The sequence below is a fragment of the Heterodontus francisci genome, chromosome 7 (genome assembly GCF_036365525.1).
Source record: "Heterodontus francisci isolate sHetFra1 chromosome 7, sHetFra1.hap1, whole genome shotgun sequence".
NCBI classification, from domain to species: Eukaryota; Metazoa; Chordata; class Chondrichthyes; order Heterodontiformes; family Heterodontidae; genus Heterodontus; species Heterodontus francisci.
Genome location: NC_090377.1, coordinates 83,886,132 through 83,910,834, shown reverse-complemented (window position 1 = coordinate 83,910,834; position 24,703 = coordinate 83,886,132). Strand labels below are relative to the sequence as shown.

Genomic DNA, 24,703 nt, shown 5'->3' with positions numbered 1-24,703 from the left:
ATGATGTATGAGTAGTAATTAGAAAGAAGACTGTACATTAGTACAGGTATCATGAGGAAAGGACAGCAGCTTGTAATGTTAAACACACATAACACATTTACTGTTACTGAAATAAAGATACCCCAAGCTTTTCCATCAATGTTGCTCAAAGTTTTGTTTCCAGATAATCTACAGTAATATGGAATGGCTTCCCAATAAACATAAAGGCAGATCTTAAGGAAATAACTTCTTAATCAGAGCCTGGTGAACCCATGTCACTTCCTACAGTAGCAGCTCTGATTCCACCAGGTGTACATTTTGTTCCATACCTTTTCAGTGCTCTTCTTCCATGGCTATGTGGTGTAGCATAAAAATACCTCTAACGTTCTGCTAACTCTCTTCAGGGCATATTATAGAGCATCCCTGATGCAGTCCAGATATTGGAACCATCACTTTAGTTTAGGATGTCAAATATTTGTTCATTGAGGTTCCATCTTCTTGAATGTGCTTCACTACAAGGAGAATAGCGGTCTATCTAGCCGTGCCATGGGTCACGTTTCAAGTGGGTAACTCAGATCTGTGTGAAGTCGAACATTCAATCTGTTGTCATCTTGGAATAAGTAGGGGTCCCATGTTTCCTCAAATCACTCTGAGATATCTTCCTAGACAAGATTAATGCTATAATAAATATATGTTGTCATATCCTTATTTGTTAATGAATGCCACAGATTGTCGTACAGATGCCTGATTGGCCACTTGGGTGCAATTGATGGTAAATGCTACATCTTTTTGAAAAACCTGCCAGGCTCTTCTGCTGTATCCAGTGCTGAATTAGATGGAGTTATTATCATATTGAGGCAGAGCATCCATGACTTCATTCTCGACTTGTGTACATCCAAGTACCCTTGGACCCTGGAGGTTTGTAGTCTACATTAATGATTTAGATGTAAATATAGGAGGTATGATCAGCAAGTTTGCAGATGACATGAAAATTGGTGGTGTCCTAAATAGTGAGAAGTAAAGCCTTAAATTACAGGACGATATAGATGGGCTGGTAAGATGGGCAGAGCAGTGGCAAATGGAATTTAATCCTGAGAAGTGTGAGGTGATGCATTTTGGGAGGGCAGCACAGTGGCGCAGTGGTTAGCACCGCAGCCTCACAGCTCCAGCGACCTGGGTTCAATTCTGGGTACTGCCTGTGTGGAGTTTGCAAGTCCTCCCTGTGTCTGCGTGGGTTTCCTCCGGGTGCTCCGGTTTCCTCCCACAGCCAAAAGACTTGCAGGTTGATAGGTAAATTGGCCGTTATAAATTGCCCCTAGTATAGGTAGGTGGTAGGGGATTATAGGGACAGGTGAGGAGGTGGTAGGAATATGGGATTAGTGTAGGATTAGTATAAATGGGTGGTTAATGGTCAGCACAGTGGGCCGAAGGGCCTGTTTCAGTGCTGTATCTCTAAATCTAAAATCTAAACAAGGCAAGGGAATATACAATGGATGGTAGGACCCTAGGAAGTACAGAGGGTCAGAGGGACCTTGGTGTACTTGTACATAGATCACTGAAGGCAGAAGCACAGGTAGATAAAGTGGTTAGGAAGGCATATGGGATACTTGCCTTTATAGCCGAGGCATAGAATATAAGAGCAGGGAGGTTATGATGGAGCTGTATAAAACGCTAGTTAGGCCACAGCTGGAATACTGTGTACAGTTCTGGTCAACGCACTATAGGAAGGATGTGATTGCCCTGGAGAGGGTGCAGAGGAGATTCACCAAGATGTTGCCTGGGCTGGAGCATTTCAGTTATGAAGAGAGACTGAAAAGGCTAGGGTTGTTTTCCTTAGAGCAGAGAAGGCTGAGGTGGGTCATGATTGAGGTATACAAAATTATGAGGGGTATTGAGAGGTTAGATAGGAAGAAACTTTTTCCCTTAGCGAAGGGGTCAATCTTCTCAATCTAGGTGAAGTATGTCATCAACGGAGATGCTTCATGCAAATTTTTGACCGCTTCTCAGGCAACTGCGATGACACCTGGGCCCTACGCCTGTTCCAGCTGCCACTGCTGTTCATTGAACTGGCTCAGATGGAGGGGTGGCTTCTTGGAGATAAGGACTATCCTTTGCAGACATGGCTCCATAAACCAGTGAGAGACCCCACCGCTGCTGCAGAGGAGAGATACAACACCAGCCACTGAGTTACAAGAGCCACCATTGAGCAGGCGATTGGCAAGCTGAAAAAGTGCTTCCAATGCCTGGATAGATAGGGTGATGCCCTATGTTATGGGCCGAAAAGGCCAGCTCCTTTCTTTGCTGCTTGCTGTGCACTGCACAACTACGCACCCAATAGGGGGCAGACCTGGCATGATGAGGAGGAACATCAACAGGATTCCTCCTCAGACTCTGAGTATGCTGAGAACCTACAACAGGAAAGGTGCATGGGAGGGTGGATCGTACCCAGGCTCTGCATGCAGGGCTAGCAGTGAGCTAGGGATGTATGGCAGTGGCTTATCAGACAAAGGCTCTCTGCTCCATCGGAACCGACATGAGCTCTGCAAGCCACACATCACCCTCGCTCACCTGCTGTGCACCAGTCCACATCTGCAGCATCCCTGTGTTAGAGGCAGCAGCTGCCTGAGCCAATGTCCAGGTCACTACATCTGTGGAGACGCTAATGAGTAATGGTGGCATGGCAATGATGTTATTGCATATGTTGGCTCTCCTGAAGGGCCAAGGGTGCAAAGGGATGTGACATTGGTGCTACATGCTGGCACATATCATTCACACAGAGAAAAGGACATACATGTTTTTTGGTGAGGAACATTTAGTGAAAGACATATTTACATTGCTGTGACAGCCGTGCATCCCCATTTGTGTCAGTGTGCTCTCTGTAAGCGCTTGCGAGTGCCCCTTCTCAGTGCAATCTTTGTGCTAGCACCCTGACTAGAGGAAGGCTACTGATCTGATTGCCATTTGGCTGTGGATGACTTTGGCACTTGTATCCTGTCCACATGAGGCCTAGAGGGCCCCGGCTGGCTGGGCGAGTGCTCGTTCAACCCCTTCAGGCATTGGACCCTTTGATGCCAGATGGCCCCACGGCTACTCACCTCTTCTGCCATCTCCAGCCAGACTACCTGTTCAGGTAGGAGGGCCTCTTTTTACTATCGCTGGTGAAAAGGACCTCCCGCCTTGCCCGCACAGCCTGGAGGAGAGTGAGCAGGGAGGCTTCACTGCACTATGGGGCCACCCTAGAGGACCCCTCTGCCGTCCTCGGCTTTTGGTGTGGTCCTTTAGATGCAAAAGTGGCTCCACCGTGTAACTGCTCTAAACTTCTGGCTACAAGGTTTGTCTTGCACATTTTTGAAAACCAGTGCAGGACTAGTGAGGAAATCTGTGCTGTTGTCATGGTTTTTCAACTATTACACATCGACGCATGCTCACGAACACTTTGCTTCTGCAGCAGCTGATCACAGTTATTGGTGTAATGTTTCTAGCTAGCAATGCAGCTAGAATATGAACATATTTTCCTGTTGTTTAACAAAGTTCGTTTAATGGCAGTTTCATGTATTTTCACACAACAGTCAGCAGAGAAATGAATACAGATTCCAAATGCATATTAATCTATGGCTTTTCACAGTCAGATGATTAGAAGCCCATAGTATGTAAATATTCTTCAATTATGGTTTTATTTCTGTTGTGTATTTGCCTTTTATGGTACATTTAAGTCTCATATCCTGGAATGTGCAAAATTAAGATTATACACCCAGGTGCGGCACGCCTACAAGAAGGAATGTAACACTTGAGTGGAAGAAGAGGATCACAACTTCACAGGACACTGGGACCTGGCAGGGTGATTATGTGGCAGCAAAGCAGAAAGTGCTGGAGAAACTCAGCAGGTCAGGCAGCATCTGTGGAGAGAGAAGCAGGGTTAACTTTCAGATCTACAGACCTGAAAGTTAACTCTGCTTCTCTCTCCACAGATGCTGCCTGATCTGCTGAGTTTCTCCAGCACTTTCTGCTTTGCTGCCAGATTGACAGCAGCTCCACGCTTCAGCAGTCAGGTAAGTATTTCTTTGCTAGCTGTCAGGAAACAGGTGCTGGGGTGCTTTAAATAGGGCCGCAGCACCTGCTGCACAGCTGTCAAAATGTCCCTCACTGCGTCTCTCCCCAGATAATATGGGAGGGGCAGCAGTGCATCGCAGTGATGTAAATGAGCTCCCGTGTGTAATATCGCAGGGGCTCGGCGGAGGCTGCAGAATGCGGGCAGGCCGCCAAGTTCAAAGGGCGCCGCCACAGAGCACGGTGCCCCAATAAAATTCAGGCCTATATATAAAAGTGGCAACAAACTTGTGTTATAACCTCCAACACTTGTTTTGTGCCATTGCATGCCATGAACAGGTGCACATGAAATTATCAGCACGGAAATCAATGCCAGAAAGTGTTGCTCATGGATAATAGCTTAAAAAGGATTTTTTTTTATTTGTTCACCAGATGTGGCATCACTGGTCAAGCCAGCATTTATTGTCAATCCCTAATTTCCCTTGAAAAGGTTGTGTTGAGCTGCCTTCTTGAACTGCTGCGGTTTGTGTGGTAAATGTACTCCCACAATGCTGTTAGGTAGGGAGTTCCAGGAATTTACGCAGCGATGATGAAGGAATGGGGACATATTTCCAAGTCAAGATGGTGTGTGACTTGGAGGGGAACTTTGAAATATCAATGGGGCCCAGACTCAAAGCTGAGGACCACTAGGTCATTCCCTCCTGACTGTATACCACTGTGCCAAACCCAGGGATGGTGATGGGGGCCTATGTCAGGCTGTTGCTTTGACTGGTCTGGGGACAGCTCTCCCAATTTTGGCACAAGTCCCCAGAAGTTGATGCAGAGGATTTTGTGAAGTTGATACGCTGGGTGTGCCTTTGTCATGTCAAATCTGTGCCTAAGGCCACGCTGGATGATTCATCCAGTTTTATTCTTAGAGCTTTTCGTATCGGTGACACTTTAACACTGCCACCTACAAAGTTTTGATTTAAATTGTAGGCGGCTTTACGTCTTTTCGGTGTGCAAATTTGTTCCCTTCACTGCCACCAGCGTAATATGCCATCAGTTCATTCGCATAGGCCAACTACTTCATTTCCATGTTTGTAATCTGGAAAGAAATACTATTGTCAATTTGCATTCTGTTGGATGGCTTAACCTATGTCAGCAATCATTTTCAGACTCAATAAATCAAAAATGGAGAGTTAACAATTCAGAAGTAAAGGAACATGATTTTCGCACAATTTTTCAAAAATGTCTCACAACCAACAGTCACAGAATAGTATATTCCCCACTGCTCCCCTCTTCATGCAGGTAAATTCAATAATTTGCAACCCCAACCATTGATTTTTGTTCACAGTTAGTTCAACTCAGTTTAAGATCACAGGAGGAAAGTGCTATATAATTAAAGGTGCAATATATTTAAAATCCAAAATCACCTGATTAAAATTTTTGTTGATAATTCCTGACTGCAAACCATAGCAAACAGATTCATGTTTCAGAAAGCTAAGTTTATTAGCATTCTGTACCTAAAAGTTAAATGTGATACTTAATAAAAATAATTATCATGGAATTGTCATATGCATTGTTAATTAAACTAAAACAGCCATGATACAATTTTGGAATTACTGAAGTTGATTCCTAACCCTAAGGTAATGTTTTATCCCCGCATCATTTGATCTCTGGTAGACACCAGTTCAAATCCTGCTGTGTTGTTGCCAGGTTACCAATTTAGTATTTTCCTAAAAAAACAAATCATGTTTAACCCTTTGAGAAACAGGATAGTATTTTTACTATAAAAATTAAAATAATAAAAAAGCATATGACTGCTAATTTTATTTTACACAATGGAATACTGTACATGTATAAAAGTCCACATCTCCATATGGTCCCTTCATTTAAATTCGTAGCGTGAATCATTTGCAATTTATTCATTTTAACAAAGTGATGCAAGGCGACAAAGTCATTTAATGATTGACTATTGTGCAAGAAAATTACACAGGACATATTTACAATTGAAATATATTGACAAATGCATATAGTTGGGCTTAAATAAATGGATTTTATCATGTGGAAGTAGACCAATATTTGATCATTTAATTTATAGGAAACATAATTAGCAGACCATTTCATTTCTGACATCATGGAAAGATTTGAGAAAAGCAGTGATTGATGCAATTGCATTTGAACTAACCTACTGTATGCAATAATCATTAATGAAATATCTTCTTGAAAAAAGCTTAATGTCTCAGAACTCTGCAGAGCCTCTACATTTAGCAAATGTGAAATATGCTTTTTTACTTCCTAAGTATTTGCCATTCACAACATTTTGTCTGTGATTATATTGCTTTCAGTCCTACCCGCCCAGAATTATTTGGGGTGGAGAGGGAATGAGATTATTTAGCAATAACTTTGGTGTATATTTTTTGTCCCTTAACATTAAGTTGTGCCATGAAATGCTGGATTGTGGAATGGTGCAACATTGTAGTTCCATCCACACAGTATCCAAGTACCAGTACTCAGTTTAGAGGAAGAAGGTGCGCATTGACATTTTTCTGACTTCCACGCCCCCTTTTCTGTCTTCCTGTCCTAAAAGTGATGATTCAGTTGGTTCAGTGGACAGCAATGGCTCTTTGGAACCTCGTCTAAATGGCTATTCTTTGAATGAATATTATACAGTCTTCAGTTACGTAAGAGTGGGGAAATGGAACCACTGCTTGGCAGGGATCAATACATAGGGATAAAGAATAGGAATTCTGTCTCTTTTGTTTTCCTCTGAAGACTGGGGACACTCAAGCATTTGTAACTCTCCCTCACTGTTGAAATCAACTGACTTGTATTAGCAGTCTAATCTGCCTATTTCTGGTCTGTATGAATCAATAGGCAAGGCATTAAGTTTACTCTCTGAACAATTAGATAAGAAAATATCAATGTTATAAACCAATTATAATTTTTTTATTTACTTAGGAACAGGACTGACAATTTGCTAGTACAATTGTACACCTAATATTCAAAAGCAGCATGATATTGAAAAATTATGTTGCATTGCTAGATATTATTCAAGGGTTATAAAACTGTGCCACAAGGTGACACTCTAAGTGTTGTGCTTAGAATTAAGTGGAAGAGTAGTCAAATATTAACTGCAATCCTGCAGACTGAGGGCTGAATTTAGTGAGCCCATCGCGGGATCCCAGTGGCAGACGTGGAAGCGAGTGCCATCGCCACCTGTGACACGTGTGGTCAGCCGACCACGATCATGCAGCCACTTTACATGATGGAGATGCAAGGCCCGTCCAATCATGCAGCAGGGGCAGGCTCCAAGGTGGTGAATGCGGCATCAGATAACTGCAACACAGTGCAGGAGCCATATTTAAAGTGCTGCCAGCTCTACTTGTAATTCTGACTTTTACTGAATCAATGATTCTGGATTGCTGGTGGACCCGGTGAGCAGCTGTTGGAACTCCTGAAACCCACCCCCCACTCCGCAGAAGGACGTATGAATGTTGGCACACAGCGGAAGCGACTGGGCACTATGGCTGAGGCAAGACACCAGGTGGCCCCACAGTTTAGAGATGCCTGCCTGGAGATTCTCCTCCAGGCTGCAAGGGAAAGGCAGGAGGTCCTCTTTCCAAGGGATGGCAAGAAGAGATCCTCCCATCTGATTAAGCAAGCTTGGATAGAGATTACAGAGGAGGTTAGCAGCTGTGGGGTCACCCAACGCAACTGGGTCAAGTTCAGGAATAGAGTCAATGACCTACTTCGTTCTGCCAAGGTGAGTGCTCCATACCTCTCTCCTCTTGGGGGCTTGCATGTGGCTATGTGGGAGGGAGCACAGTATGGGAAGAGAGTCACTACAAAGGCTATGGCAAGGGGGTGAGGCATCATCACAACCTGGCAGATGCATGGATGGATGGCATGACAAGATCTGCACAGCTTAACCCACAGATGTTTGTGTTCTCTCATGCAGGTTGTCGTCCACAGGAGGCTCCAGCTGAAGGGAAACAGCCATCAACCTCAGAGGAGGAGCAGCCATCAGAGGCTGCACCATCACATGACTCTCCTGCACCTTCCACCAGCACAGAGACATTCTCCTTGGTGCGTATGCACTCAGCCTTAGAATCAGGGTCACAAGCTGGTGAGAGCACCATGCACATGCCCAAGCAGCTGGCAGAGGCTGTGGCAGCCAAGGCCTCTGACAGTCAGAGAACTGTGTGTGGCCAGGCCCATGCTGAGCCTCAGGCTCATGGTGAGCCTTTAGTGTTGACAGCGCAAGGCATGCTGGAGGTTCAGAGAGCGGTAAGGCAACATCTGGCATCAATACCAGAGGCAATGCGCAGTCATGCGTGGTCGATGGAGTCCATCCATGCCATGAATGCTATCATGTCTCAGGCATGGCTTCCTCTATCGAGAGGTTGGTGACCCTCATGAAGAGCCAGATCCCACAAATGTGCACAGACCTGCACACCATCGTCTTGGCCATGAGCTCCATGCAGCAGTGGCAAGGTGAGAAAAGGACAGACTCTTGGAGTCTTCTCAAGTTCCTTGTCCTTCTGTGCTCAGCAGGGTGGTTCAAGTGAGCCTTGAAAGGGAGGAGGAGAGGCTGACCTCCACAGCTGGGGCTCCCCTCAGAGTGCTCCAAGTGTGAACAGCGGCTCCTCAGCCCCTCCGCCAGTGAGCCCAGCTCCAGTAGCCACAATGCCTGAATACAGTCTTGCACGTGTGCAGGAGCCCTCAGCCAGCTGGGGCCCTCCAGGCCTCAGGCAGCCAGAGGATGGCTGCTGAAGTCATCCCAGGCCAAGGGACAGCCTGATCAGCAACCTACCTCCAACACAGCTGCTGATAACGGGTTTGTACCTCATAGAAGCAATCACAAACGTATAAAGAAAACCACCTAGACGCATTTGGGGTTTCATGGATGTTTGACATTTGCCATTTATATTGTTTGATAAAGTTCTGTCATTATTACAGCTCACATTCATTGTTGTAAAATGCTTATTCTTTCATACCTTAATTTTGAGATGCTGCCTTAACCCCTGCTCCCTCATTGGGCTGCCAGTGTCCCTTAAGTGCGCTGCTGCTTGGGAGACCCCATATATGTCTCCGGTGAATTCCTGGAACGCACCAGATACGTAAAAGTTAGGTGCCACAGTGATCCTCAAGGCCATGAGTATAGGGTGACCCCCAAATCCCATAGGTTGCAACTCATCCTGCAGCATGATGCGTAAGTCAGTGATGGCCTCCCTGGAGATGTATAGTCAAGTCCGGTACACTCTGTGGCACAGGTGGGCCCTTCTTGGCATGGCCAGCTGCTGCCATTCTCATCACGGAGCTTCATGGGCAGGCATAGCTGTCACTTGGCCCTCCCTCCATCAGAGGTGCCGCATCATGCCACGGGGGTTCACAAAGTCAGAGAACTGAATTTTACTGGGCCCCCGATGTCGGAGGTCGTGACAGGGGTGGGCGCCTGGAAAATATCTCCAGGGAGAGGCCCGCTATGGGCCTTGACACCGGGAAGGACCTGCCCCATATTACCGGTGGTGGCAAGGCCTCGTGGCACACCCCCTCACCACCTCCCCGCCGGCTAGTTGGTGATGGGAACCTCATTAAAATATTAAAATATTAAAATATTTTAATGTATGTAAATAAATGAATAAATACTTACCTCATCGCGCCAGCTGTCCCACTGATATTCCGGCTCAGGACCGCAAGATACCAGGTGGTAACCTTTCCGATGTCTACAGGCAATACCCGTCTTCTGAGGGCCTCATAAGGAACTGTGCATCTGGTGTCTATGCCTCACCAAGGATACCACTGGGCATATCTGCCAAGCTCTTCATGAAGATTTGCAGACTTGCACCTTTGATCCAACTTTACAACTTTTTTTTATTCATTCATGGGATGTGGGCGTCGCTGGCTAGGCTAGCATTTATTGCCCATCCCTAATTGCCCTTGAGAAGGTGGTGGTGAGCTGCCTTCTTGAACCGCTGCTGTCCATTTGGGGTAGGTATACCCACAGTGCTGTTAGGAAGGGAGTTCCAGGATTTTGACCCAGCAACAGTGAAGGAACAGCGATATAGTTCCAAGTCAGGATGGTGTGTGACTTGGAGGGGAACTTGCAGGTGGTGGTGTTCCCATGTATTTGCTGCCCTTGTCCTTCTAGTTGGTAGAGGTCGCGGGTTTGAAAGGTGCTGTCTAAGGAGCCTTGGTGCATGACCCCAGTTAACTGTTTGTTAGTGACTAGATCAGCAAGTTTTGCTGCCTATGGTACAGTTCTGAAATCAACAGAAGGGAAAATCGAACGAGGTTTATAATGGAAACCAATCCGTTACCACCCTCTTTGCATCAAAGTTGAATTTTATGCCCTATATTTTTTAAGCAGTATTGTTAAACTATGCTTAAAAAGACACAGCCTCATCATAAAGCCTTTGTTTTTGATATTCAGCTCCAGATTACTTCCAGAAATATCCATCAGTCCCAGACCCATCTCATCCAACACTCTGTCAGGCCCATTGAATACATGTCTACATTAGTGATGTGTTTCTACGACCATCCTTTGTACTGCTACTTGTAATACTACATAGAATGGGTCCTTTAACTTTTTGGTGCATTTCCTTTGAGCAAGTATTGTTTTTGTCTCTGACATACTCCTCTGAATGTTTTCTCCTACATGTGTGCCAATACCCTCACTTCTTCAATCCTTTCCACACTGTATGGGATGTTTGGTGGTTTCCAGTAACAACAGGAGCTCAATTTTCCTGAAAGTGGCAGAAGAGGGAGCAATGTCCACCTTCACATTTCTGCCCTGAGTTAGATTTCTCTCACTTCGTCTCCTTTGCTGGCCATCTCACCTGTCGCATGCATTTGAAACCTGGTGCTTAATTTGCAGTAGGGTAACGGTGAAGTGGAAATTCCCACTGTTCCTCCAACTTCATGAACCCAGCATATTTGCTTTGCAGTTCAGACTCCAGGTAGGAATTCCACCACCATAGGAAAGGCAGTGTACCGCCACAGGAGCACCACCTGAAAAGGCAGCCAGCAATTTAAACATGGCAGAAGATCCCAAATGGGAAAACAAAGAATTTTTTATTATGGCTAAGGCCTAAAAAGGAATGGCTTTAGGGTCCATATGAAGGTGGAGGAGGCCTCCACTCGGCTCTCTCCCTCACTTCAAAGCAATTTGGGGCCCTACTATCACTGCCAATGGGCCAAACTTGTAGTTTTCTCCAGGTGGACCATTGTCATTAGAGGAAAAGACATGAAAGATAGAAAAAAGGTCTTACATTTATATAGTGCCTTTCACAATCTCATGACGTCTTAAAGTGCTTTACAGTCAATAAACTACTTTTGAAGTGCAGTCATTTTTGAAGGTGTGTGATACTGTGATGAGGTCTTGCCGATTAATGATGATCTCCTTTAGACAAAAAGAATATACATTAAAAGATAGAGGGCTGAATTTTACCAGCCACTCGACGCCGCGAGTCACAGTGCGGGGGCTGGTTAAATGCTGCAGGGAGAGGCCCGCTTCAACCCGTGACGTGGAGAAGGGCCCACCGCATATTACTGGCCGCAGTGGACTTCGCTGCGGCGCCCCCCCACCCGCCGCATGGCGGTGGCACCACAATAAGCATATGGTAAACGGTACTTACCGTTGCTGATTATGCAGCCCGCCGCCTCTCCACTGACTCCTCCAGATTTTCCGCTGAATGGTCGCCATCATGTGCCGTTTCATTCACGATTTGAAAAACTGGCGGGTCCTCAGAGGCAGAAGTTGTCGCCAGCGAAGGTAAGTTTTGTTATTCAGGGGTCTCACTCTGCATTACGGAAGGGAGGGGGGGATATTCAAGGGTTTAACTCTGCATTCTTGAAGCGAGGAGGGAGGGGGAGATACACAGCGGTCTCACTCTGCATACTGGAAGGGAGGAGGGAGGGGGTGATACACAGGGATCTCACTCTGCATTCTTAAAGGGAAGGGGTCTGGGATTACTGGTGGGAAAGCTGTGCTGGCATGAAGGGAGGTACTGTGTACCATCCCTCCATAAACAGTGTATGCTCTGTGTTTGTGAGGGCGCAATGGCACACTATGCACCCTGTGTGTGGGGAGGGTGCCTGAAAGAGCAGGAACATTAAGGTTGTATGGATGGTGGGGGCAATTGATTCAGTGGTAGGATCTTGATGAGGTCATGCTGTGCCACTCTGAGTGTTGGCCAAGATGGGCAATGTCATGGCACACCACATAGTTGATCCAGGAAAGCAGCTGATGTACCCGTCAACACCAATCCCTGCCCTGTTAGGAACCTTCGAATACATGAAGGGTTCAACTTTATTTATCACATGGAAATAGGTATGGCTCATCCTACATAGTGTGATCCTTTGCACGTGAGGATCCGTATGCACCAGGGGCAATATCAACAGGCAGGTGCGGTCCACGTAGAGGCTCCCGGTTGTGAGCAGCAGCTTCCAAGGGGAGCTCACCATTACATTTGCCATGCATGTACAGGCCCCACATGACATGCCATCGGATGTCAGAGCACCAGTGTCAGAGGCAATTGCGCATGTAGAGAGGGTGGTGACACGTCTCTGTGCCCTGCTCAAGGATGACCTGCAGCCCATGGGCTCCGGTAGACATCCCATGCCTTTGTTCCTCATTGTGGCAGCAGTTCTCAAGCCTTTTAGGGGCCCACCAGAGGCCTTTGTGGGGTCACACAGTCAGCAGTGCACCACTGCATCAGGGAGGTCACTTTCAGGTCTGTGAACTTGGACAAGTTAACTCTGATTCTCTCTCCACAAATGCTGCCTGACCTGTTGGTTTCTGCAGCACTTTCTGCTTTGCTGCCAGATTAACAGCAGCCCCACTCTTCAGCAGTCAGGTAAATATTCTATGACAGCTGTCAGGAAGCAGATGTTGGGGCGCTTCAAATAGGGCCCCAGCACCTGCTATACAACTGTCAAAAACTGTCGCTGCGCTGAATGTCCCGCCTCTCTCCACATAATATGGAGGGGGCAGCACGCGGCCTCTATGGAAATGAGCCCCCGCGATTAATATTGCAGGGGCTCAGCGGTGGTCGGCGAATGCGGGCGCGCCACCGAGTTCAAAGGGCACCGCCGCGGAGCACAGCGCCCCAATAAAATGCAGCCCAGAGTTTCTACTTTGGGCACAATCAGCAAACTGAATGCAAATTGAGCTTAAAATTACACTAGTTTTTGTAATTATGCTCTTCACTAGGCATACAATGGAAGAGTGGAACTCACTGCTCATAAATTAAAATTTTAAGGAAGGTAACAGCATGTTTATGTTTTGGGAACACGTCTGGCATCTGACCAGCAAAAAAATTAGCACATATATAAAGAAGTGGAATTTATGGAGATGTACCAAGTATTAATTTCTCTGCCTCAAGAGAACTGTGAATCGTGCATGCAAGTGGCAAATACCAATTTGATGTGAAACATTGGATTAATTTACATGACCTTAATCTTTGGAATACTAATGACAATTGTTTAGATATCATGTTATAAACTGAGAATAAGATACAGTGCATTTTGTTTACCTTTATTACTAAATTCACAATTCAGAAAGTGCTGCAAAGAATAAGTTAAAATATGACAGTCAATTAGAATATTTTTTGTCATTTACTGTCCAGGATGGATATGGTGCATAAGCAAGTTGAGCATAAAAACAGCCTTAAGACATCTGATGGTAAATGATTTTGTTGCAGAGTTTCAGGATTTTGCTCCAACAAAAGTAGGTGTGCTCACCCCTGATAATACAGCTAGGTGAGTGCAGAACCGAACTGAGAGCTTGAAGTCATCTGAATTGTGTCATTATCGGTTTATTTGTGAATGCCTGATTTGGCACAATTTGGCTCACTTCGGGTTCAAATATGGCTTTCCTGTATATGTGCAAACCGTCTCTCTGCACATGTGAGGTGCCATTTTCCTTATTCCACTGTTGCAATTTGGAAGCAGAAGACCAAAATTTCATCTTGCACCTGCATGGTTCGCATTGATGCCAACTGCTCCTCTCAATATCACCTATAATCTGTAGTTGAGGCCATGGAAACAAAATATGTTTTGAAAAAATACATTTTGCGAAAGAAAATTCTCTAAAAAAATTTTAACTCGAGCAGTCAAGTGGCAGTATCTGATTTCTTGCCTTGTTCGGCACAAAGTATCAATCTCACCATTTAAAGCAGTTTTTAAAAATGGTGTATTTTTTAAAATTTTAGTGGCGTAGGATATGTACAGGAGGGAATATGTTCAAATCTTTGTGCACCAGCTGATTAAGTGTGCTTTGGTGAGCTAATTGTTGTTATGTGGCATCTGGTAGTCCTTATGGCCTACACAGTTTGAGTGATGTGTGCAGTAGATTTCTGGCGGTCCAACTTGAAGGGTGCATCCATGATCTCTGGTTATCAAGTATTGAATATAAGTTGTGTTCATTTGCAGTCTAGCACAATGAATAGTCAACACTAATGATTTTGCACTTTTAAAAGAATGTATATTGTTCACTAGAAGGGATGTGTCTTGTTCCAAAGTAATAGTAAGCATTTGAAATAGTTATTAAAATAGGCCTCGTTCTTATTAGGTTAAGTACCCAATTTAGCAAGACTCCTTGTTATATTTAGGAAAATAAATTAATTTAGCAGATCATGTAACTAACACAGAACTAAACATAGCATTATACTTGAGAACACAATGGCAACCCACTGTGAATTTAGAAAATTGCAGATTGCATTCCTCATAGCGTAGGGGGTACCATATTGGCATGAATAGAAGATTGTCTAGCTAACAGGAAACAGAGATGAGGCATAACTGGGTCATTTTCTGGTTGCCAAGATGTAACGAGTGGTGTGCCACAGGGATCTGTGCTGGGGCCTCAACTTTTTACAATTTATATAAATGACTCAGATGAAGAGACCGAAGGTATGGTTGCTAAATTTGCTGATGACACAAAGATAGGTAGCAAAGTAGGTTGTGAAGAGGACATAAGGAGGCTACAAAGAGATATAGATAGGTTAAGTGAGCGGGCAAAAATCTGGCAGATGGAGTATAATGTGGGAAAATGCGAAGTTGTTCATTGCGACAGGAAGAATAAAAGAGAAGCATTTTATCTTTTTTTTATTCATTCATGGGATGTGGGCATCACTGGCTATGCCAGCATTTATTGCCCATCCCTAATTGCCCTTGAGAAGGTGGTGGTGAGCTGCCTTCTTGAACTGCTGCAGTCTATGTGAGGTAGGTGGACCCACAGTGCTGTTAGGAAGGGAGTTCCATGATTTTGACCCAGCGACAGTGAAGGAACGGCGATATAGTTCCAAGTCAGGATGGTGTGTGACTTGGAGGGGAACTTGCAGGTGGTGGTGTTCCCATGTATTTGCTGCCCTTGTCCTTCTTGTTGGAAGAGGTCGCGGGTTTGGAAGGTGCTGTCTAAGGAGCCTTGGTGCATTGCTGCAGTGCATCTTGTGGATGGTACACACTGCTGCTACTGTGCGTCAGTGGTGGAGGAAGTGAATGTTTGTCGATGGTGTGCCAATCAAGCGGGCTGCTTTGTCCTGGATGGTGTCGAGCTTCTTGAGTGTTGTTGGAGCTGCACCCATCCAGGCAAGTGGAGAGTATTCCATCACACTCCTGACTTGTGCCTTGTAGATGGTGGACAGGCTTTGGGGAGTCTAAATGGTGAGAGATTGCGGAGCTCTGAGATGCAGAGGGATGTGGGTGTCCTAGTGCATGAATCGCAAAAGGCTAGTATGCAGGTACAGCACATAATTAGGAAAGCTAATAGAATGTTATCGTTTATCACGAGGGGAATTGAATACAAAAGTAGGGAGGTTATGCTTCAGCTATACAGGGCATTGGTGAGACCACATCTGGGGCTGAATTTTACCGGCCCCTCGACGCCGCGGGTCATGGTGCGGGGGCCGGTAAAATGCAGCGGGGAGAGGCCCGCCACGACCTGTGATGTCGAAAAGGGACCGCCACTTATTACTGACGGCGGGTGGACCTCGGTGCACCGCCCTCACCCTCCGCCCCCCCCCCCCCCCCCGTTGCCTGTTGGCGGGCCCTTCATCTTAATATTCAAATTGATAATAAGGAGATGTAAATGAACTTACCTGCAAGCGGTGGCCGTTCCACGCCCATTTTATGGCCGCCGTTCATACTCTGTGTGCCTTTGGAACTCCGTACAGAGAGTTCTGAGGCGGGAACCTGGTGGGGTGGGGGGAGGAATAGAGTTTTCAGGGCGGGAGGGGTGGAAGAAGAGTGGGGTAAACAATCTTTACTGGCTAATGGGATGGTGGGAAGGGGTTGAGGGTCGAAGGGAACAAATTTTGGGGGGGAAGTTCAGAATACTATTAAAGGTTTATTATGGGAAAAGAGTGCGATTAATGTATTGGGGGTTGGGAGAAGTGATTTATGTTTGAATTGACATTTTATTGTTGCATCCTGAGATCGGGACCTTTAAATTTTAAAATGCTACTGAAGGGCTTAAAGCCCTTTAAAAATGATGCCTGCGTGATGGCGCCGGACGCTGTTGCCAGGGACGTGGAAGCCGGCCCCTGACATCATCGGGGGCAGCCACTCCACCCCCTCGATTTAAATGAGCCCCCGCGCGTAATATTGAGGGGGCCCAGGGGCGGCGCATCCGCATGGGATGCTCGCTGCTTTTAAAGTGCGCTGCCACGAACTGTGGCGCACTCGTAAAATTCAGCCCCTAGAGTACTGTGTACAGTATTGGTCTCCTTATTTAAGGAAGGATGTAAATCGTTGGAAGCAGTTGAAAGAAGGTTTACTAGACTGATATCTGGAACGGGCAGGCTATATTATGAGGAAAGATTGGACAGGTAGGCTTGTATCGACTGGCAATTAGAAGAGTAAGAGGTGACTTGATTGAAACATATAAGATCCTGAGGGGTCTTGACAGGGTGGATGTGGAAAGGATGTTTCCTGTTGTGAGAGAATCTAGTACCGGGGTCACTGTTTAAAAATAAGGGGTCGCCCATTTAAGACAGAGATGAGGAGAAATCGTTTCTCGCAGAGGGTTGTGAGTCTTTGGAACTCTCTTCCACAAAAGGCGGTGAAAGCAGAGTCTTTGAATATGTTTAAGGCAGAGGTAGATAGATTCTTCATAAGCAAGGGGGTGAAAGGTTATCGGGGGTAGGCGGTAATGTGGAGACATCAGTTCAGCCATCAATTTATTGAATGGCGGAGCAGACTCAAGGGGACGAGTGGCCTACTCCTGCTCCTATGTTCGTATGTTCCGAAAGATGGAAGTCCAGGAGGAGCACTTTTTGTTCAGACTACTATGCCATTTTCTAAACTAAAGTATTCGCCTCAGGAAGATTTTGATTGACAAGAGTGTCTCAGCAGCTGGAAAGCAATTAGCAGGAGCTATGCCTGAGCAGCCTGAGAGGTCCTTCAGAGACACCCAACAGAGAAACACCATGGTATAGGTCAGGAATGTGGTTTAACTATGGAGTCACTTGAAGATGTTCCCCATCAGAAAAGTAATCAGAATGGTCTAAGCAAGTTCTGACTCAATGGTTTCCATGGTGTTAAGAAAACATGAAAAAAAATCAATACACTTTTTTCTGAAACTAAAGTTTGCTGCTATAAAATAGGAAGTACTTTAAAAGGACATTATTCCCCAAACCTTCTTTCCCTTAAAGTGTATAGCTGTAAGAAATTATAAGGCATTGAAGTTTTTGCTCAAAAGGACTCCACATAATAGCGCAAAATATAATTTAGAATTTATGATATGGAAGAATATTTTATGTTTAAAAATTAACTGATTTTACCCCATTTCCAGACGAACAGTAACTCTTACTTCAAATACTCTGATCTTCCAAGCTGAGGAAGAATTTAACATAGTGCACATAAGAAAAGTGATAATATTTCAAAGTCTTGTATCATATTATAATTGGTATGTGGATTCTTTTGGGACCTTCTGTGAGATGCAATAAGGCATAATATAAATGCAAATATTGCTTCTACTTTCTCTGCCCCTTTTATTAGAATTATATGCAATAGATTCTGTTCCTAAATCCTGTGCTACTGACCACACTTCACTGCCCCTCCAGAACTTTTATCAACCTGATTGTTGACTTGATCCTCTGTGTCCCACTTCTGCACCATTGTAATTGGTGAGTTTCTGCTCTGTCATCCTCTATGGTATATTGCTTTGATTGTTTAGATTACATAGAATTACATAAAATATATGGCACAGTAACAGGCCACCCAACTAGTCTGTGCTGGTGTTTATACTCCATATGAGTGTCCTCCCATTCAATTTCCCTCATCTCAGCCTTTCAGCATATCTTTCTATTCCCTTTTCTCTCATGTACCTGTCTAGTTTCCTTTTGACAGCATTTGCCTCAGTCATTTCCTATGGTAGCAGGTTCCCAATTTTGGCACTGCTGGCATTTGTTGCCCATCCCTAATTGCCCTTGAGAAGGATGTTGTGAGACGCCTTCGTGAATCGCTGCACACCATGTGGTGCGGGTACACCCACAGTGCTGTTAGAAATGTAATAGGCTTTGAGTAAGTGAAAGGTTGGGGAGTTGGGGGAGACAAAAGGGAAGGTCTGTGAGAGGGCAGAGGGCAGGAGAGATTAAATGACAAAGATGTCATTGAACAAAAGGTAAAAGGATTAATAATAGCCATAGTAAAAGACAAAGCATTTGTCTAGCGCTAGTGTTCATGGCAGAATAATGAAAAGCTCTGTCCAAAAGCAAAATCATGAAAAAACATTTCAAAACTGGTACATGGTAAAAAAACAATCAAAATGGTGGTCATGGTCTGAAGTAGTTGAACTTAATGTTAACTCCAGAGGGCTGTAGAGTGCTTAATCAGAAGATAATGTGCTGTTCCTTGAGCTTGCGTGAGCTTCACTGGAACACTGCAGCACAGGCCAGCGGCCGAAATGTGGATGTGAGATCAGGGTGGTAAATTGAAATAACAAGCAACCGGAAGCTTGGGTCATGCTTGCGGACTGAGCGGAGGTGTTCCGCAAAGTGATCACACAATCTGCATTTGGTTTCCCCAGTGTAGTGGACACCGCATTGTGAGCAGCGAATACAGTATGCTAAAATGAAAGAAGTACAAGTAATTCACTGTTTCACCTGAAAGGAGTGTTTGGGCCATGGATGGTGAGGAGAGAGAAGGTAAAAAGGTAGGTGCCACATCGCCTGTGATTGCAGTAGACCAAAACTGTATGCAGTACTCTAGGTGTGGTCTCACCAACATCCTGTACAGTTGTATCAAGCCTACCCTACTTTTATACTCCATTCCCTATGCAATAAAGGCCGACATTCCATTTGCCTTCCTAATTATTTGCTGTACCTGCATGCTGACTTTTTGTGATTCATGTAAGAGAACATCCAGATCCTTCTGTACACAGTATTTTGTAGTCTCTTTCCATTTAAATAATATTCTGCTTTTCTATTCTTCCAACCAAAGTGAATAACCTCATATTTTCCTACATTATATTCCATTTGTCAAGTTTTTGCTCACTTATTTAACCTATCTATATCGCAGACTCTCTGTGTCCTCCTTATTACTTGGTTTTCCAGCTATCTTAGTATCATCAGCAAATTTGGCTACAATTCACTATGTCATTGCATCCAAGTCATTAATATAGATAGTGAATAGTTGAGGCACCAGGACTGATATCTGTGGCATCCCGTTAGTTCCAGTTTGCCAACCTGAAAATGACCTATTTATCCCGACTCTCTTTTTCCTGTTAGTTAGCCAATCCTCTATCCATGCTAACATATTATCCCCAACACCATGAACTGTTATCTTGTGAAGTAACCTTTTATGTGGCATCTTATTGAATACCTTTTGGAAATCCAGATCCACTACAAATACGGTTCCCCTTTATATACCTTGTTTGTTACATCCTCAAAGAACTCCAACAAATTGATCAAACACGATTTCTCTTTCATAAACCATGTTGACTCTGTTTGATTGTATTATGATTTCCTAAATATCCTGCTACTACTTCCTTAAAAATGGATTCCAGCATTTTCCCAATGACAGACATTAGGCTAACTGGCCTATAGTTTCCAGCTTTCTGTCTCCCTCCTTTCTTGAATAGGGACATTACATTTGCGGTTTTCCAATCACTGGGACCTTTCCAGAATCTAAGGAATTTTGGAAGATTACAACCAATGCATCCATTATCTCTGCAGCCACTTCTTTTAAACCCTAGCATGCAGACCATAACGTCCAGGGGACTTGTCAGCCTTTAGTCCCATTAGTTTTCCTAGTTCCTTTTCTCTAGTGATAGTGATTATTCAAATTCCTCCCTTTTGCCCCATGATTTTCTACTATTCTTGGGATGCTTTTTCTGTCTTCTACTGTTAAGACAGATACAAAATATTTGTTCAAAGTCTGCCATTTCCTTGTTTCCCATTATTAATCCCCAGTCCCATCCTCTAAGGGACCAATGTTTACTTTAGATACTTGCTTCCTGTTTATATACTTGTCAAAGCTCTTTCTTTCTTTATATTTCTTGCTAGTTTACTCCCATATTCTCATGCATCCCTCTTTTTGTCTTTTTATTAAGTCATTCTGTGCTGGTTTCTAAAATTTTCCCAATCTTCTGGCCTATCACTAATCTTTGCAGTATTATACACCTTTTTTTATCAATTTGATGCCATCCTTAACTTCCTTGGTTAGCCATGGATGGTTCATCCTTCTTATAAAGTCTTTCTTTCTTAATGGAATATATCTTTGTTGAGTGGTATGAAATATCGCCTTAAATGTTTGCGACTGCTTATCTACTGTCTTACCTTTTAACCTATTTTCTCAGACCACTTTCGCCAACTTTGTCTTCATACCTTTGAAATTGCCTTTATTTAAGTTTAAGACACTAGTTTCAGGCCCAAGTTTCTCAAACTGAATGTATAATTCTATCATGTTATTATCACTCTTCCCTAGAAGATTCTTTACTATGAGACCATTAATGAATTCTGTCTTATTACACATTACCAGGTTTAAAATAGTCTGTTCCCCAGTTGGTTTCACAACATATTGTTCTAAGAAACTGCCCGAATACACCTAATGAACTCATCCCCAAAGCTACCTTTGCCAAATTGCTTTGTCCAATCTATATGAAGATTAAAATTGCCCATGATTGTTGCAGTACATTTTTTACAAATCTGCATTATTTCTTGATTTATACTCTGTCCTACAGAGTAGCTATTGTTAGGGAGCCTATAAACTACTCCCACCAGTGACTTCTTTCCCTTGTTATTTATTATCTCCACCCAAACTGATTCTGCATCTTGATCTTCCGAGGCAAAATCATTTCTCACTACTGTAAGGATCTCATCCTTTATGAACAGAACTACCCCACCTCCTTTGCCTTTCTTCTTATCCTTTTAAAATGTCATACATCCTTGAAAATTCAGTTCCCAGTCTTAGTCACCTTGCAACCATGTCTCTGTAATGGCTATCAGATCAGACCCATTTATTCCTATTTGTTTCATCAATTCATATATTTTGTTATGAATGCTGCATGAATTCAGATTAAGAGCCTTCAATTCTGTCTTTTTTACCATTTTTCTCTACTCTGACTCTATTTGCTGGTGCACTCTTATGTTTGTATACTCCGTCCGTTCCTGCCACACACTGGTTATCATTACCCATAATGCTACACTGCACTTTTTTTTTGTCCTTTCTCTTTAACGTACTATATCTCCCTTCACCTGAACCGTCTCCCCAACAACTGTTTAAATTGAAGCCCTCTCTATAACCCTAGTGATTTGCTTTGTCAGAACACTGGGAGCCTGTCAGCACAGTCCCTCAAAAATCTACAAAATCTCAATTGTTTGCTGCATGCAAGTGATATCACTATACAGAAAGGACTGCTGCTTTCTGAAGCTCCAGGGGATGATGATGATGCAGACGATTGAGAGACACCTCCATCCCCAAGTTTGAGAAGGATGTTAAGGAAATAGAGGAGTTCAAACAAGAGAACCATCATCCTATAGATAGAGGAAGGGGGCAGCAAATTCTAACTGTGAGCTTTCAGTGAATAAAAGTTCAGAGACCAAATCAGATTCCTCTCATTACCCTTTCTTATCCTGTGCCAAACTGCTGCACAAAGACCAGTATTTCAAAAGGTTTTGTACCATGCCTCCAAAATGCTGAAGTCAAATTCTCATATGTTATTATCCAAGTCTACCAAGAAGGAAAGAGTTGCATTTATATAACAGCTTTCATGATCTCATAATGTCCCAAAGCATGTTACAACTTATCATAGAATCATAGAATGGTTACAACAAAGAAGGAGGACATTTGGCTCCTCGTGTCTGTGTTAATTGTATATAATTTGTGTTTAATTATATGCAGGTAGTGGGCATTAATTGGGTTTCCACTTGAGAACATGTAAAGAGACACTTACTGAAACTGTGGGTGGTTGACTTAAGAGGTGTATGCTTGTAATGTTACACTCTGTAAATAAATGTAAGACCGAATAAAGATTGACTCCAGTATCATCCTTCACCAACTGGCTTTCTGGAATCAAACGTAGCAGCAGAGAAAGATTGCCTCAAGGTGAAGGTTGGAAGCTAAAAAATAATTTTCAGGAAGAAGACTGCAATGCTGGGAACCATTGTGAGAATGGCAGAAAGCAAATGTAAATTGTTGGGATATAATGACCCTCCTGTGTTCTTGGAGTCTGAATCATAAGTGGAAGAATGAAATGGATATGTGGACATGGGTTCTGTCTCTACCAAAGAGGAAACAAGGGGCTGCATCTTAATAAAAGCAAAATACTGCAGATGCTGGAAATCTGAAATAAAAACAAGAAATGCTGGAAATACTCAGCAGGTCTGGCAGCATCTGTGCAGAGAAAAACAGAGTTAACGTTTCAGGTCAGAGACCCTTCTTCAGAACTGATCTTCAGAAAGGATCTTGTTGTCCTCCCGACATTGGGTTCCATGATGGGGGGTGCTGGAGAATCAGAGCGGCAGCGGCCACCACGGAACCCCACGCTGGGATTGCCGGACCCGCAAGTCTTTGGCATGTGGGAGGAAACCGGAGCACCCGGAGGAAACCCACGCAGTCTAAGGGAGAACTTGCAAACTCCGCACAGGCAGTACCCAGAATTGAACCTGGGTCACCCAGTGGCGCAGTGGTTAGCACCGCAGCTTCACAACTCCAGCGACCGGGGTTTGTTCTGGGTACTGCCTGTGCGGAGTTTGCAAGTTCTCCCTGTGACCGCGTGGGTTTTCGCCGGGTACTCCGGTTTCCTCCCACAGCCAAAGACTTGCGGGTTGATAGGTAAATTGGCCATTATAAATTGCCCCTAGTGTAGGTGGTAGGGGAATTGTGGGGATGTGGTAAGAATATGGGATTAATGTAGGATTAGTATAAATGGGTGGTTGATGGTCGGCACAGACTTGGTGGGCTGACGGGCCTGTTTCAGTGCTGTATCTCTAAATAAAAAAAATAAATAAAATAATAAAAAAAAATTTAAGATTGGGAGTGAGACTTCAGGGGCTTTTAAATACATTAGTTTAGCTATAAAACAGAGTAGGTCTGGAATAAATTTAAATCAACAATCCTATTTAGAAAATGTTAATCCTATAGAGTTAATCATGCTAGGTTATCACAGAGAATTATCTTATGTCCAAAGAATAGACAGAGCAATTTGTGAAGCTTGATTGGTCAGTTGAGATGGTTGTGCACTCAGACTTGACCAGATGCTAGTTTTGATGTGTTGAAGTTAAGTACTATGATGAAACACCCTAAAGTAGAGAATGTTTTAAGGGCAAATAAAACATTGACAAAATTAAATCTGGAGAAATGCATACTTAGGTCCTTGGGTGACCCAAAGAACATGAAACTAGTAATTTTTAGTGATACTAATCTTCCTGATGGGTATTTGAGTGCAGCAGGTTTCATAATATTTCTGATGGGTGAAAATGGGAAATGTTGTCCTTTAGCTTAGGAAAGCAAAAAAAAAGTGTTGTTAAAAGTACTTTAGCTGCTAAAACACTGGCTCTGTGGCAACAGTGGATATGGAATTCTATTTGTCAAATATTTTAAGTGAGATTCTACAGAAGAGGCAGAGTGAAAAATTGTACATCTATTGAATGTTATGTAGCTAATTGTTCCTTGTGGGATAACATACACGCTACAAAAAGTGTGAGTGAGAAAAGGTTATGGATTGAAACAAATGCTGAAGAGAAAGGAAATTGCAAAAATTACATGGGCAAATGCAAGTCACCAAACTGTTTTACAAAACAAAATGCTTATACGAAGAAATTGTTAGGGATTCTGGAGAAGGGGCACCTCCCAATGTAATACTTTGTACAGAATATTGAATTTTTTTGATTTGTTTTGAAATTTGTTTTTGTATATGAACTCTTAATTTTTCTTCAAAGAGAAAGAAGAGAATCTTTGTAATTGTATATTAATTGTGTTTAATTCTATGCAGGCGGAGGGCATTAACTGGGGTTTTACTTGAGCACATCATAAGTGACAATTACTGAATCTGTGGGGTGATTGAGTTTGGAGTTGTATGCTTGTAATATTTCACTCTGTAAATAAATGTAAGCTTGAGTAAAATTGGCTCCAGTATCATCCTTTGCCAACTGGATTTCCGGAATAGGACAGTATGTGCTGGCTTTCTCTAAGAGCAATTCAAATAGTCCCATTCCCCTGCCTTTCCCCTTAGCCCTGCAATTTTTTTTCT

At 43.7% G+C, this 24,703-nt stretch overlaps 1 protein-coding gene and 1 long non-coding RNA gene across 8 annotated transcripts in view; one reads left to right on the top strand and one right to left on the bottom strand.

Moving 5' to 3' along the window:
• The window catches only part of pde1a (phosphodiesterase 1A, calmodulin-dependent), a 615,382-nt gene that overhangs the window by 215,378 nt on the left and 375,301 nt on the right, over window positions 1–24,703 (top strand). The gene's annotated exons all lie outside the window — the stretch shown is intronic.
• The window catches only part of LOC137372119 (uncharacterized), an 80,769-nt gene continuing 60,024 nt past the window's right edge, over window positions 3,959–24,703 (bottom strand). The window contains exons 2-4 of one of the 2 annotated variants that reach the window (XR_010975387.1): window positions 5,649–5,744; window positions 5,442–5,531; window positions 3,959–5,113 (exon numbers count right to left, since the gene is read on the bottom strand). This is a non-coding gene — a long non-coding RNA (uncharacterized lncRNA). The remainder of the gene's footprint in view (window positions 5,114–5,441; window positions 5,532–5,648; window positions 5,745–24,703) is intronic. The other variant, XR_010975388.1, reaches the window with a different exon arrangement.